Raw genomic sequence first — 15856 nt, 5'->3', positions numbered from 1 at the left:
TAAAGCAGCTTCTCTGAGAAAAAGAAACCAAGTTGTTTCCAAGGATTTTTGAGCAAGCATTTGGGCTTCTTATACTGCCTGTACATATTGTTGTAATTCTCTGTGCTGGAAATCTAATTTGGAGCAGCACAAAGGCTCTGACTAACATAGTCTGGGAATTATGTTGTGACTTTGCCTCTTCATTGAGAATGGCCAGCTTTCCTGATTCTGTAGATTGTAATATTTGTTATCCTGTTTGAGGAATGGAGGAGCCACTGTAATTTTTTACTCTCCTACACTTGATTGAGGAATGTATATGTGTGCATGGGTTTGTGCTGGTTTTATTTTGGGTTTGTTTTTTTATTAATTATCCATAGTGTGTATCATGGACCTAGTAAGGCTTGAATAACACTTGCAGTTGCTAAGAAATCACTAACGACCTTTTTTTTTCATTTCTGTTTTGAATCCCCCTATTTGTCCTTCTCTAGTTGCTGGAATTGATTAACTTTTACTCTTTACTCTGTAGTTATGCACTGTAGGTGAGCTTTCCTGTCACAGAAGCCTTAACAATAATTCTCATCTGGCTATGAGCTTTGATGACATAAGAAATGTGATCGTCTTTAGATGTGATCATTTTCAGAAAACAAATACAGCATTCACTAACCAACTAATTTGCTTTGCTATAGATTTTGGACAGCGCCAAACTTTTTGCAAGAGTCACACTTGTTGAACCAGTTTAAAACACCATTAAGAGCAGCCAGCTAGTTTCTGACGAAATATCTGTCCATTATTTTTCAGAAAACACCCGCTGCTTGTTTTCTTGAGTATGTTTAAGTGTTAGTAATTTTCCTACATGCATCTGGAAGAGCTACCATCTGCACTTCTGATGGTTGCCATTGGGTGGTGCCAGGCAATCGGTGTATACAGTATGAGACAACGGTCTGGTTTTGCACATATCAGAAATCAGACGAGCTTTAAAATCTGATCTCAAATAATTTACAGTGCAAATAAAAGAAGCATCCAGTGCAAATAGTTACTTTGATGCCTTTTTTTATACTTAACATAAACGAAGGGTCTGTGTGATACATGCTGCTTTATGTGTGCATGCTTGTGTGTATGTATATATGTATATGCATACATATATGTGTGTGTAAAGTTTGACCTAAAATGTGGTTTTGCCCTAAGGATACTGATGCCTTGTTTTTGATCACGTTGTACTAATGTGGCTTAATGAATTGCCCTCTTAATGTCTCTGCTAATCTTCAGGCTTTTGTTGCTTGCATGTGTATTTATTACAAACCTGTTAAGTGTTAAAGCTGACTGGAGACAAATGATAGATTTTGAACTTTAAAGAAACAATGTCTATTTAATGCATGTCTAAGAAGACTAATTTACTGCCTTAGTTCACAATTGAGTGCCCAAAGAGAGCAATGAAATATTAATATTTTAAAGTCATGTTTTAAATATCTCCTGTCTACCTGGATCAAAATCTATGTTATGTTAACTATACAAATGTACCAATTTTTCTTTGAGCTACTTAAATCAGTTTCTGAAGTATTTGGTTTCTAATAACCAAGCCAAAAAAATTAGGAATGTGGTTAATGAGAGGGAGACGTAAATGTTTATTGAATGTCACAATTGAATAGGCTACTCTCTGTGTAAGATAAAATGATAATAGTTGGGATTAAAAAAAAAAATTGGCAATTGATTTCATGGATTAGGACTATCTAAAATGCTCGATTTCACATTTCTGTTTATATTCACTTTTAATAAAGGGGTTGAAGTTTTATGTTTATAAAACCATATCTTATCTTTAGGGTGGGAAGAACTAACATTCACAAATCATTTGCTCTTGAGCACCTTTTGTTAATGTATGAAATGAAATGCAGCATGCGGCCTGGCAACTGAATAAACTAAAATTAAAACTGATTTGTTTAACTTATATGGGTTCATAGAGCTTGGGAGTTACACAAGGAAAAACAGTAATTCTTCTGACAGATTTTAGATGATGCTGTTTTCTCACAGACAGTCATAACATTAAAAAAACAAACAAAAAAAACCAACCAAAACCACAAAAAAACCCCAAACCAAAATCAACACCTCCCTTCCCCAATCCTTCTTTCTTTCTAATTTAAAAATAAAATTAACCTAAACATAGCCTAATAAATGAGTTGAGTAATTCCAAATTCACAAGAATAACTTTAGAGGATTGGTGTAAATAATCCGCAAGAGCCAAATATGAATCTTCTTTGTAAGAATCAGACTTCTTACCATACTAATTTTCACTTCCGTGAATGGGAGTAAGACCCCCTTGTATCCAAGATGATGCCCTGCATAACATTTTGTGGCTAAAAGCCTCTAAAATATTTGTAATAATTCAGATAGTGATTATCCTGTCTAGACCTTTTACTCTGTGCTAGACTTTCATTTAAATGTTGGACTTCTTTTCAGAACATAAATCAGTGGCAACTGTGCACATTAGGACTCTCAGAAGTTTTACTTTGAGAGTGTTTTCTTAAAGCATTTTAAAACACCGAAATCCTGGAATGGCAAGGGGAAAAAAAAATCAAGCCAAAGGTAAAAGCAAAAATTATTTATGGAGCATTTTGTCTCTAATCCTAAAACTGAGAGTACTAACAGCACCAGCGATGAGCTTAGCTGATTCTTGCGGTTAATGCTTTTCGTGAAGTCAAATTTGATTGACATTTCATCATAAATTTCTGTTCCTCGTAACAAATATTTCTTTTCCTCTATTTGTAAGTGCCTTTTTAAGATGCTTCCTTTAAAACAATGTAACAGTCATTTGCAGCTTTTACGGCATCTAAATGTATGCCGTTCTGCTGGCTTGGTTCTACTGACATTTTAACATTGTTAATAATCACTGGCCATTTGTGTGTGCTGTGTAAAGGCATAATGTGCTTTTATATAAAACACTGTTATGAGGGCTCATTATCTTGTGAGGCAGCAGTTATAATGAAAATTAAACAACTGCAAACTTGCTTTGCCAAGTGTTTTTTAAATAAATTTAACCAGACTGATTCACGGCTCCTACCTGATTCTGCGGGGTTATATATCAAAGCTGTTGGAGAGTTGAATGCATAAATTCCTTCACGCAATCACGAGAGCTATGCACGGTACGCTTTCAGTGCTCTGCTAAAACTGATCAGGAAATGCTTGTTACACAGGCGAGATCCTAGCAGGGCATGAAATAACTGTAAACCTTTGAAACTAGTCTCCATGGTATCGACAGTTAAATGGACTTTACAAATGACCTTTTACTTACAGGTAGCTACAGAAATACTAGATCTGCAATCTATAAACTACTCCCACTGTTTTACTAAGCACTCAAAACACTGTCTGTTTACAATTGCATGATTAGAAATTGCTGAAGTAGTTGCACTTCTCAAGCAAAGGTTGAGAATGTAAATATGGGCTATTCAGTTTTTTATTTATAGACTGCAAGGATTTACCAAACATTTTACCTAAGGATCATAATTTTTTAGAACTTCTTCACAAAATTATTTGAACAATAACTACTTTATTATTGAACTAAATGATTTATGAGAAATCTGGGTAAAATTCTCCATGGTGTGTATGTTTTAACAGTTACTCTAGTGGAGGATATGGCCATTTGAAATTCACTATTAAAATTACTGTTGCCGAGCACCCTTTCAAAGCTGAGCTAACCAGCTCAGTTTGTGTAATTCCGACATGCTTCCCTTCTGTTAGGATACCAGATTACCAGATTTGTGCTTGTAGGAGTGTACTTGACTGCTCCTCTGTCTTTTATTTTAATGCAGCATGTAGACGCAGATTGTGCCAGTACTGCAGTAGTTAGGGAAACCAAATTTCCTTTTTTTTTTTCCTTTGCACATGTTGAATTTTGAAAGCTACCAAGGCATGAAACAATAATTCGGAGAGTCTCCATTTCAAATTACCTTTCTTCATTAAAAAATAAAATAAAATAACCAGGAGGTCTAGCACATTATATCACTAAGTCACACAGTAAGAGGTACCATCAAAGAATGGTGGGAATTATCACAGCAGCTTGCTCCTTGTTAGAAGCATTTACCTCATGACCCTTTCATTTGCCTACTGCCACTTTAGCTTAAGAGTGACAACACTGTATAGCACTCTGCACTTTCCACTGTGCCGCCCCCCCTTTCCCTTTCCCTTAGCACCAGATGCCTTTGTAGAGCAGGCTGGTGAAGAAGTGAACAAAACCTTGTGGGATAAGTCTGACACTGGAAGTTAATGATTATCAGTCGAAACAAAACACTTGTTTACATGTTGTAGTCATTAGAGGTTCCAGTCAGTCATACCTCGGCTGGGATTCCTGCCAAATGTTTTGAGGGTTCTTTCACAAGCTGTGCAGTTTTGTAAATACAAAAGCACTCTTATTAAGCCTTTTTAGTATTAGACTGTGCAATTAAGATTACGAGTAATTAGATTCCTTTATTTGGCATAGAATGGTCCAAGATACACACACAACTTTCCTAACCACAGGATACCATCAGATCTCTATTTGGGTGTTCCATTACAGATCAATGACTAAGAGAAGCTCTTTTGTATTGTGCACATTTTTTCTTTATTAAAAATCACACTCAAAACTTGGGGCGTTATGGATATTTCCTCACCTTACTGTCAGCACCTCTGTTGCAGCCATAAAACTTTCTTTTTTGATTAGCACGTCTCAATTTGCTGGAAATGTTTTTCTTACATCTCTTTTAGTATTGCCGGCTTCTCGTTTCAGCTTTATTACAACTAGGATTAAGGAGGTGATTTGACTATGAAGGAATTTAGGAAAATTTCCAGTAAGCTAAGGATGATTTTAAGTTAACTGCAGGATAACAGAGTTGTAGAAATGAATGTTTCTTTTAACACCTGTGAATTAGTCCATACCTGAATAAATGATTCCTTTGGTATATGAAGCTGTTATAAAACAGCTCATATCCCACCATTTTCTTGTAAACACTTTAATCATGCAAAGATGCATCTAATACAAATAACACGTGAGCTGGTGAACCTGTTTCACGTACTCTTCTGCTTTGGCAGAATTCTCTGCATGATGGTAAATTATTTAAGTTTTGGGAGGCCATTTTTGTTACTGTGAATTGTAAGACAACTGAATCTTCCATACATATTTTATCTCTATATTTTTTCTTTGCCAAAGAAGATATCCGTTTTAGTTGCTCCAATGCAGGACTGCTCGCTTTGACATTTCCCGGTTGTCTGTAGTGCTAGGCAATAATTAAATATCAGGTGCATAAGCTGCTCTTTAATTTGACATGTGTGCTCCAGGCAATAAACACATGCAGTGCAATGTGGGAATGTAATTGCTAAGGAATAAAATCTTGTACCAAGTGAGATCATTGTATCAGGTACTGTGTGACAGCTCATTTGATCATTATGCCCAGGCTAAAGAGGTTGCCTAATTAGTTTCCATTAAAACTCACCCTTTAATCAGGAATTATTCTTGCATAAAGAATGTCACTTGGTCCAGATGAATGAACAATGGGTCCCCCTTGAGATTCAACTATCTGTTACACTTGGGATGCCATATGTCTTTTCAAACAATTCAACTACAACAGTACTCTGTGAATTTGGATCTCGTAGCACTATGCAGAGTTCTATAGAAAAAATCACAATGATATTCTGTGTATACTTCATCAAGCCAGAGAATCTATTTTTCAAGCAGCAGGAAGTGTGTCGTAAATACATAAATGACTAATGGGTCTCTCTTAGCTAATGTGTTTTAGTTGTGTGTATTTCATAAGTGACATACATGGCATGTATGCTATTACCTGGAGCTAGACTTTGGTCTTTCACCTAGACATGTCAAGGTTCATCTAAATTTCATACTTTGAAGGGGAACAACTTTCTAGCTTTTTTTCTTTTTTCTTGTGACAATAGATTTGTCAGCTGAAGCTGAACACAGAAGTAGCTGTGGTGCCTCCCTCCCCTGCCATCTTGCAACTTAAGTGCCTTCCCCACGCTCCTACAAGACACTTGAGGATGAGCAGGTTACTGGGTTCATGCATATCACAGATGTGGAGCTCAGTTGTTGGGTACATTTCGATCTGAGCCACGGCTATGCTTCTGCAAGTTCCCAATTGTCCGGCTGAGTTGGCTCATCTGCCACATAGCAGCTGCAGTTACTCATCTGAGTTGACCAGAAGCTGATTTCCAGGAGAGGCTTCTCCCTCTGGCACCACAGGCTGCTGTAGGCCAGGTGGAGAGAAAGTCCCCCAGCACTTGTAGTCAGCTGCCTCAGTTAACTGCCTTAGTATATCTGCTCCTACACATGTGAACTGGTTTTGCAATATTTGCAAAATGCCATGGGGTGAACTGACAGTTTGAAATCCAGTGTGTAGGCAGAGCTGCTTTCCCCAGAGACATCCTGGTAGTAAGCTGTAAGCTAAGTTTCCCTTCTCTTGTGGAGGGATGATCCTACAGCATGTCAATGTCTGCACTGACTCTATCTGCCAGTACAGTGTCCATCCTTCTTTTGCTTGAATGGTTTATGGCGCACCCAGCAAAACAAGTCTCAAAAACGCTTCCTCAATCTTTTTGCTTCTAGGACTGTTGCAGACCTCTATTGCATTTGGAGGAATATTCTGTGGGCTTTGCATACCTGGAAGCAATGCCTGTTACAGAAACAACTGCAATCTAAGGTTGTGTGAAAGATTGCCACAAACATTAAACCATTTAGCATGAAACAAATATCATGCAGGATGCTGCTCAAAGTTAATTCTTGGCAAGTATGGATGCTTTAACCTTCATAGTTAAACCTAAACTATATGAGCTCTTGCACTGCAAGAGTATTCAAGGCAACAGAAGGACACACATGCAAGGTGAAATTCAAATCCCTAACATTTCTTCTTGCTATTTCTCCAAGTGACCCCATTCTTCATACCCAATAGATAATATGTTAGACCCAGAGTGAATGAAGTAGAAGGGAAAAGTGACTAAAGCATGATTAACATGTAAAATCTGAGGAGAAGAGAAATGGTTTGATGATCTAGAGTTACTTCCTGCATAGCAGAGGCTTTTAATTTGCTGGTTCTCACACCTTGATCTACGTGTTTAGAAAAATAAGTATTCCACATTGCCTGAGAGCTGTCCACCTTTACCTAATACTTTCTTTGTAGCCATGGTCCATCTCTGATACATCAGAGGAAGATGGAGAAGAGTAAATGTTTTTGTGAGCACAGAAACTGAATTCTGATTTCCTCTGGCTTCCTGCACTTGATTCATACTATTTTAGCATTTTCACACGTATTTTACACACCTTCTAATATCTCCAGCAAAAATGTCCTTCATTCTCTTTCATGTTCTCAGTGCCACTCCTAGTTTCTTTTCATGTCCCCTACTTGTATTTGCCCAGGCTTCTGGAGAAATACATTGTGGCTGCTTCAGAGTTGCAGACTGACTGGTGTCAGTTGCTGTCTCTTGAATTTTAGTCATAGAGGATTTGTTGCATCTTAGTTACTTCAGACCCAACAAATGCCTGGAGGGGCTCCATGATGATGATGATTTATGCAAATATTTTAGTGAAGCTCCTATAGATTGTATCCAGACTGCTCCGGTAGTATGCAATGATAAAGATCAATTATTGACAGAATGATGTGAATTATCTGACTATAATATCTTTATTTTTAAGGAGGTTATTGATAGCTCAAAACCAAAGAGATACGTTTAGTAATCATGAAGCACGTTCCATTCTCTCTCTTAAAAGCCTGTGCATTGAAGAACACACAAAATCTTTGTTAATGATTAATCTCAGAGAAATTCTTTGGCAAAGAGACTAACATAACTCTTAAAGGAAAGAAAATTTTGAAATTCAATAGCATTAATGGGGGAAATAGTAATGCTGAATCAATAATAGGTAAATTTAATAGTATTAATAATAGTAGCATTTGGTATGAAGGGCAACATGCCCAAGAGAGGAGTTCCAGTTTGCCTTGAATCAGGTCAACGTCTTTAACCAGCTGGTTTTTGTGCTAAGCATTGTGGTTTATATCCTTGAGTTTTTGGATGTAATCACTGCATTTTCCCTACCCAACTAAGCTTTTTTATTATAACAATGAATTCTACAGGTTTTGTTTGTTTGTTTAAAGAACAATTTTTTTATTACTTTAAAGAGAGTGGTTTTGCAATCTAACCAAAAATTCCCTTTTTCTCACATAGTGGCAGGGGACATGGGAACATCTATATTTCTTCATACCATGCCTCCAATGCAGTAGCTCTAGCATGTTCCCTCTCTCTTTCCCCTGTGTTTCCTCTGCAATAAAAAAAAAAAAAAAAAGGTGTTTCAAGCTTTCCTTCTGTGCATATATTTCTGTGACTGCAATGACTGTTGCCTGGTTTTGGATCCTGTCAGCTTCCCACTTCTTTCTCTGTGTTGTTTTCAACACAGCATAGACAGAACATACAAAATTATTCCATAGAAGGGTATACCATTGATTTATAATAATGAGGCTGTTTAATTTTTGAACTTTATGAAGATAACAAGATATTTCTATTTCAGATGCAATGCCATAAATCAATCTGAGTTCATTTTAGACTTGACCCAGCTTTACTGAAACGTTCATGAACTTAGCAAACTTGGCTCAAATTCTGATGAAAATCTGCCCTAAGATGCATCACATTTGGGTTAAAATCTTACTGTATCTCTACTCTAATTGTTAAACATATATAATTATCTTCGGCTGCAATCATAAACCAAAAATGACTTCGGAAAATTACTTTTACTATAAACAAATATAGGGGCTAAAAACAGTTCTCGATGAGCATTCAGGGCTACTTTTACGTTTCTTCAAGCCTGATTGCCAAGATCTAAATTTTATATCTTTTCCACAGAACCCATTTTTCTGTTACAAATACATATGTTTATCTTCGTATTATAAAGTGGGAACTATTTTTATTACCCTTGTTATTAATCCAAGTAATCTTTTGTGTTTCTATAAGAAATTCACTAGAGTGGAATCAAAACATTGTTCAGTATAGAATTAACCTTTCCCACATGCAAAAAGCAAACTAAACTACATTCAATGTAAATAGAGTATAAACCATCAGCATTACTCTATGTAATATCCTGATACTTTACAGTCCTTTCGGACCTGAACATATCAACCATACTTCAGAAGCCTTCATAAACTTGTATAAATGTTTTCTTTCACAATGATTTTTCAAAGTTTCTAGTAACAATCATTTATTGGCCTCTTGTGAGTTGTGCTTCATGGATTGAATATTATCAAGGAAAATAAACTCATTTTGTTTTATTTCTCTGAAGTGCTTTCTAAAAGAATTCTATTCAAAATGTACACATCGGATCATATTCTGCCCCTAGCTATGGTATCTGATAAAATGCCATTGACTTTATTACAGTCCACTTTGACTCTGGCATATTTCCATGTACTCCAGGCTGCCAGTATAACTGAAGAGGGAAAACTTGACCTGGGGTATGTTTTGCTTCAGAAAGAACTGCATTATTTATCCTTAGTGAGGAAAGTACAGTAATTCACACGTTATGCACACTAAGAACTAGTCCTAGAGTGCTGTTGTAAAGGTTCCCCCTTGCAGAGCTCCCCAATAGTGTACTTCCCGGAATAGTTAGCTGCAAGCACTTGCACATAGGGAACTGTGCACAGTGTCAGCTCGTGGCCTCACTGGGAGTGTGAAACAAAAATTGAATTTACACATTGTGCAGATCAGGGGCTAAGAGTGAGTTCTTCTATGAGAAAGATGGACTGGGAAAGAGAGCAAGGGCACTGCAGCATTGGACTTGCTGCTCCTGCTAGGATAGGAAGGTTGAGGGCAGCAGATGCTCTTGCTGCAGTGAGGAGAACTGTGTGCCCTAACCCACCCCAGTATCCCTGCTGTCACCAGTCTGACCTACTGGGGCTTTTGTAGAACTGAAATAGTTTTGGGGACAACCAGTTTTTTGAAACTGATTGCCAGCCTAGGAATTGGTCAAAATTCTTTATACCTAGATCTGGCCATAATTTCCCTCCACCCTCTAAGTAGTCTTGATGGAAGGAAGGTGGGGACAAAGTGTGGCTCCTAGATCGGCTTCTCCATAATTTCCAGGTGTAGCCTGGAAGGTCTAGGTCTAACGTACATGACAATAAGGAACTGAAGATGTTTTGCAAAAACCGTGAAATGGCATGTCATATGTAAAAGACTATCCCTCTGTGTGACTGCTCTGTTACAAAACAAAAGCCATTTTTCCTTTGGAATAACTACTGTGAGAAAGAGAATTTATTTTAACTGAAATATATTCTGGAAATTTATCTGTGTATTGAGTTGATGTTTGCCAGCTTTTATCTCCAACCATGAAGCTAGCAATTTTGTCTTTTTATTACTTTTGAAGTTAATGCTTTCCAAACATCTCATTCTGGAAGACATACCAAATACCCAAAATTCAAAATAACAGTGTTAGAACTGGGACCAATCAACACTTGGGGTTTTGTTTCTTTAAATATACAGTGTTTACAGCAGGAAGGATCTACACATCATCCTTAAACATTAGTATAACTAAAAGTATAATGAAAAATATAATTTTAACAAGATTATGATGTATTCATCTTTGAAGTTGCTCAAAAGATATAGAAATCTTATGTGCTTTGCTTTTCTTTCTTCAAATGTTGTTCTCTAACTTTTTAAAAGTCTAACTTTCATGGGAGCTTGCATCTTAAGTTCAAAACCAGTATGCATTTACAGCTGACTTCATTTTGAAAGCTTTTACTGTTCATTCTTTCACATAGAACATTGAGCAAGTAATATTCACAGCCCTCATGATAATAGGTTTGTTGGGACAGGGAAAGCATCTTTCCTTCTTGTTCCATTTGAGTTAATACATCTGGTTTAGCCACTTGAGAAATAAAGTTGGCATCTACAACCTCTGGTTTAAAAGATGTCTAGATCCCATCCTCTGTGGTCTGTCAAGAGTGGTTATGAAAGGGTCTCTTTTGAGCTTTGTAGAAAAAGGATTTTTATTCATGTCTTAAACTTAGTTTAAAACCAAGTATCATTTATTATTCTTATTTTTTCTGTGTTTGGTAACGCTACCAACTGCTAAAACAGGACAGATGTACATGTTAAGTTGGATTAAGAAGTGAAGCAGAAGCACACAGATGTCACAAAGGGGACATGGAAGATGTCTAATGCTTTTCCTTAAAGGAAAAAAAAGGCACTAGTGTGGATCTTCAAAAGTGGAGTATAAGCTTTCAATGGCAAATGACTGGAAACATATATTTGAGTTGGCCCAAAACACTGCAATAACTAATATCTGTAGGGAATAAAGGAAGGATCAATATGTGCAAGTGCTCTGGTTATTTAAGCATTTGTTAAAGCGGTAGAATTGTCAAGCCAGAAGAAGACACTGCTGTTATTTTAGCTGGAAAATAACATAAATAAGAATTCATATATGTTTATACATGCTTAAAGAATACCACAAAAACTTGTGCACATCACAATTTTAATGTTTACTTATGTTAGCAAATTTTAAGAACTTGTTTGACATGCATACGATTTGCACATTATAGCCGCAGACTGCTTGGCCGGAAAGTTGAACCAAGGATAGTATCGATGCTGACTGCAGTCACAGTACAACAAACAGTTGTGTGGGCAGCAAAATGGCCTCTCTGTTGCTGGTATATGGTCCTAGAAGGCTCGGGCTGGCTGATGTTACTGGAGATGTTAAGAACATGACGTACTCTGTGGTTATTGCTGGCAGGTGGCAGCTGCACCCGCTGCAGCAGGTCTGGCATGAGTAAAGGCTCTCCTGTGGGATCTTCCCGTCTTCCAGTCTCTTGTCCCTGCTCCCTCTCCTCCTTGACAGGAGTAGCTTGGTCCCTCCTCCTCAGCGTGGCTAATTTGTTTCTGCCTACCTCCTTCGAATGGTTACAAATTATATATATGCACTGTAACGTTTTAACTGTTTATTATGTTTCATTGAGATATGGACTGACTGTGTGAGCTCTCAAGTGGGTGGGAAACCGGCTGCACCAACAGGCTAAAAGGATTATCATTTCAGGGTCCAACTGGAGACTGGTTACTAGTGGCATTCCTCAATACTAGGGCCAATATCCTTTAATGTCTTTATTAAGGAGCTGGGCATGGGATGAAGTGTACCCTCAGTGAGTTCACAAGTGATACTATGCCTGGGAGCAAGCCCAGGAATCCAGACCAACCTTGGTATGCTGAAGGAATGGGGCAACAGAAATCTCACGAAGTTCAACAGAGCCAAATGCAAAGTCCTGCACCTGAGGTGGCAGACTGACAAGGATACACTTCTGTGGAAAAGCACCTGGGGCTTTGGCAAATAACAAGTCAAACCTGAGCCAGTTGTGTGTACTTGCGTTAAGAAAGGTCAGTAACCTACTGCTGTATCAGCAAGAGAGCAGCCAGCAGGCTGAGAGAGGTGATTGTTTCCCCTCTCTCTGGTGAAAGGGAGATGGCATCTGAAACGCTGACTCCAGTTTGGGGCATGCCAGTAGACATTACTAAAGAGAGGCATGTCCAGCAGAGGTCTATCAAGATCATTGAGGAGGCTGAAGCACATGATGTACAAGAAGCATCTTGAGAGTTTATTGAGTCTGAGAAAGAGCAGGTGAATCATACCGCTGCCTTCAACTGCTTAATGAATTATAAAGAAGATAAAGTCAAGCTCTTCCTTAAAAGAAGCAGCAGCTTCCTTAAAAGAAAAAAGGCAATGGACACAGGTTACAACATACAAAATCCTGTTTTGATGTTAGGAAAATTTCACACTGATGGTGCTCGAACAGGAGCCCAGAAAGGCTGTGAAATCTCCATCTGTGGAGACAGTTAAAGCACAACTGAATGAGGCCCTGAGAAATCCAATGTATCTTTTGAAATTGTCTCTAACCTTGTCTTTGGCCCTGCATTTAGTGGGGTATTTGGACCAAAATGACCTCCAGAGGTCTTTTCCAAGTTAAATTATTGTGTGCTTCTATTGCATACCAATTTTCATATGAGGGTACGACTACCTGCTAAGAGCAGTCTCTACAAATGGAGAATGCTACAGTAAGTTTTAAGTTTTAAAATGCAGATCTGATCTGAAAATTAATGCATTATTTTAATATTAATGCAAGACATACAGTATAAAAGGCCCCTGCTGGATTATTTTTTGTTATAGATTATTTCATTTTTTAGCAGTTTATTTTGTCACTATCCTGTTCCAGGAAAATCCTTTTTCATACCATTTTTTTTGTTGTGTAATTAACCATTTACTAGATGTTAGGTCACTATGATATCCTCATCCTAGCTGCCTGCCGGTGAATCCTAGTTCTTACTTGGATTCTGCTCATTGCCTGAATTCTCTGGTCTTGATTAGTCATGTCTGATGATCAGTTCCTAATCCTCTTCTGAAAAAGTATGCTGAATAATCTCTTTTCCTTCCTTTCCTGTGTGAAATCGTTCATTTCCTTCAATTTTTATCATGTGAAACTTTAAAAAAATCCTCTTTTCTCATCTATCTGCTTACCTTGTAGCTGGCTGCTTTTCATGTTCCTCCGGAGTTTTGCTCTTGTAGGCAAAACTGGGTGAATAAATGTACTGAGCCTTAGCTTCCAATTGCTCCTGCCACAACAGCTGCCTGCTTCTGCTTACTGATTGACCTTTGTCTCTCTCCTAATGCATATGCAAAAGTGAATGCTATGAAGACATTTGTGACAAAGCATAATATCAACATAATAACATTAATCCAATCATAATGGGTGGGCAAGGGGGGAAGCACTCCAAACTGTTAATACTGTTGTATTGAAGGTAGACCACTATCTTTGACAATGGTGAAGGACAGTGTGTCTTTTACTGATGTTGGAGGTAACAGAGAAGAAAACTAGGCAATTGTGTCCTGTCTTTTCCTTATGTTGTCTGGATGCTAGTAGCCGTGAGCAAGTTGAACTTTTCAAAACCTTCTCCCAGGAACATGTTTTTCTCAATCCCTAACCCTTATCCCATGTATTCTGTCTTTTTTATCTTGTGTTTCTTCATCCAGAGGCCTGCAGTTTCTTTGCTGTCTTCCTGCATCTAGAGAAATGGAAGTGAAAAGAAGTGATAAAGGGAAGGATAGATATTTTTCCCTGTGGTCGTTTTTGAATCCTGATATCTGTTGTCAGAACAGCTTGCCCTTGCAGCTGTAAACTGCTATGCTAAGGTCTGAGCTTGAGCCCAGCCTGGTGAAGGTCAGCAGCCTAATCCTTTCCATGTTCTCTCCCCTTTTGGTAGTAAGGCAATGAGGAACAAGTGAGAGAATGAAGGACCAGAGAAGCTACCACATCTCAGTGGCCCTTCGCTGTGGAAAGGCAGTATTAAAATGAGTAAGTACAGCTTTATGCAGAGACCATGCTGCTCCCCAAGGCTATAAGAGTAAAAATCAGAGTACCTGGAAAGTAAGGCTGTCAGAGGAGCTGATTGCAGAGCTGGTAACAGGCCCCAGGATCTATAAATTTATTTCTGTTTTCCTTTGCTAAGAAATTTTGTAAGGAAGCTCATTAGAATTAAAAAACCTTCAAATCTCATCAATGACAATAGCTGGCAGCTATTTAAGAGAAACTTAAATTTTAGTATTTCAAGAATCATGCAAAAAGCTGTTTCAGTGATAGGAGAGGGAATTAGTTCAGGTTTTTACAAAGCACCTCCTGAAGTGAAGATCACTAATGAGTAATTTGGAATTGTTGTCAGATCACTGGCCAGATACGAATTTGCAGTCAAGCATTGGTATTGCTGCCTGTTAACAGCAATCTAATTAGTAACAGTAGTTCTAAGCTTTATGTATGTCATCCCTCTATGCAAAGAAGTTTTCTGGAATTATCAGGTGCATAGTTATTGTTGCCAAACACTTCACATGTCTTTGAACCTACAGTATTTTCTAAGCCTTTCCAAAAAATTACTTAAAAGAAAATTTGCTTTCCATCTGTACCTTGGTTAAAATTGATCAAGAAATGTGTGGCACCCCTTTTTATTGAGTTAAGAAGCTACACGTCATATTCTAGCTAACAACATAGGAGTGAGGGAGCTAAAGTGCAAGGGAACGAGCATGCTGAAATTATAATAGACACATACTCATGGAATTACAGTTTTCAATTATTCTTTTACAAAATAACACGAAACAAACCTACCAAAACAAAACAAAAAAACAAACCAAAAAACCCACCAAACAACTTACCACCTACCCAAAATGTCTCTGTTCCTCACTGCTGTTAATAAAATAAGCGAATGCATGAAAGCCAGCTGAACTGAACACTCTCTGTAAGGAAATAGCTGTTTATAAACAGTATCAAATGCTTTTCATTTGACTTCCAGAGGGAGTCAAACGCACAGTTTGCAGGCTTTTACAAACGAGCCTGGAGAATTGTTGAACAGCAGTCAAAATATTCAGCTAATACATGTAACTTTAATCTTCAGCAAGTTCATTTTCCTTGACTGAATAACAATGGACTTCTGGGTCAGGACGAGTGCTGACTTTCATGTGTAGCATGCACATGCGTTTATGGAAAAAACCGGGCCTGAGAAACCCGGCTTGAGAAACCCTAGGTGGTTAACTTGCCCTTTAGAAAGATAAACAGTCTATTCAATTTAGAATAAAATAATAGTAATTTAACATACCTGAGCCAAAGTAATTACCTTTCACTGTTTTCACAGCATGAAATTGCAGTCTACAATAATTTTGAAATATTGATTCTTCCAGGCATCTGATGTTAAAAGTGTTTCTTGAACACATTGTGCATACTGGAAGAAAGTGAAGTTTTTACATGGCTATGTTGAGTAATTTGACTTCTTTTTAAATACAATATCTATTGTATAGTTTGAGTCTCAAGACTACTGTGTAGTTTGAGACTGTCTAGGAGCT

The sequence above is a fragment of the Strigops habroptila genome, chromosome 4 (assembly GCF_004027225.2).
Source record: "Strigops habroptila isolate Jane chromosome 4, bStrHab1.2.pri, whole genome shotgun sequence".
Lineage (NCBI taxonomy): Eukaryota > Metazoa > Chordata > Aves > Psittaciformes > Psittacidae > Strigops > Strigops habroptila.
This window is presented reverse-complemented; position numbering follows the sequence as displayed.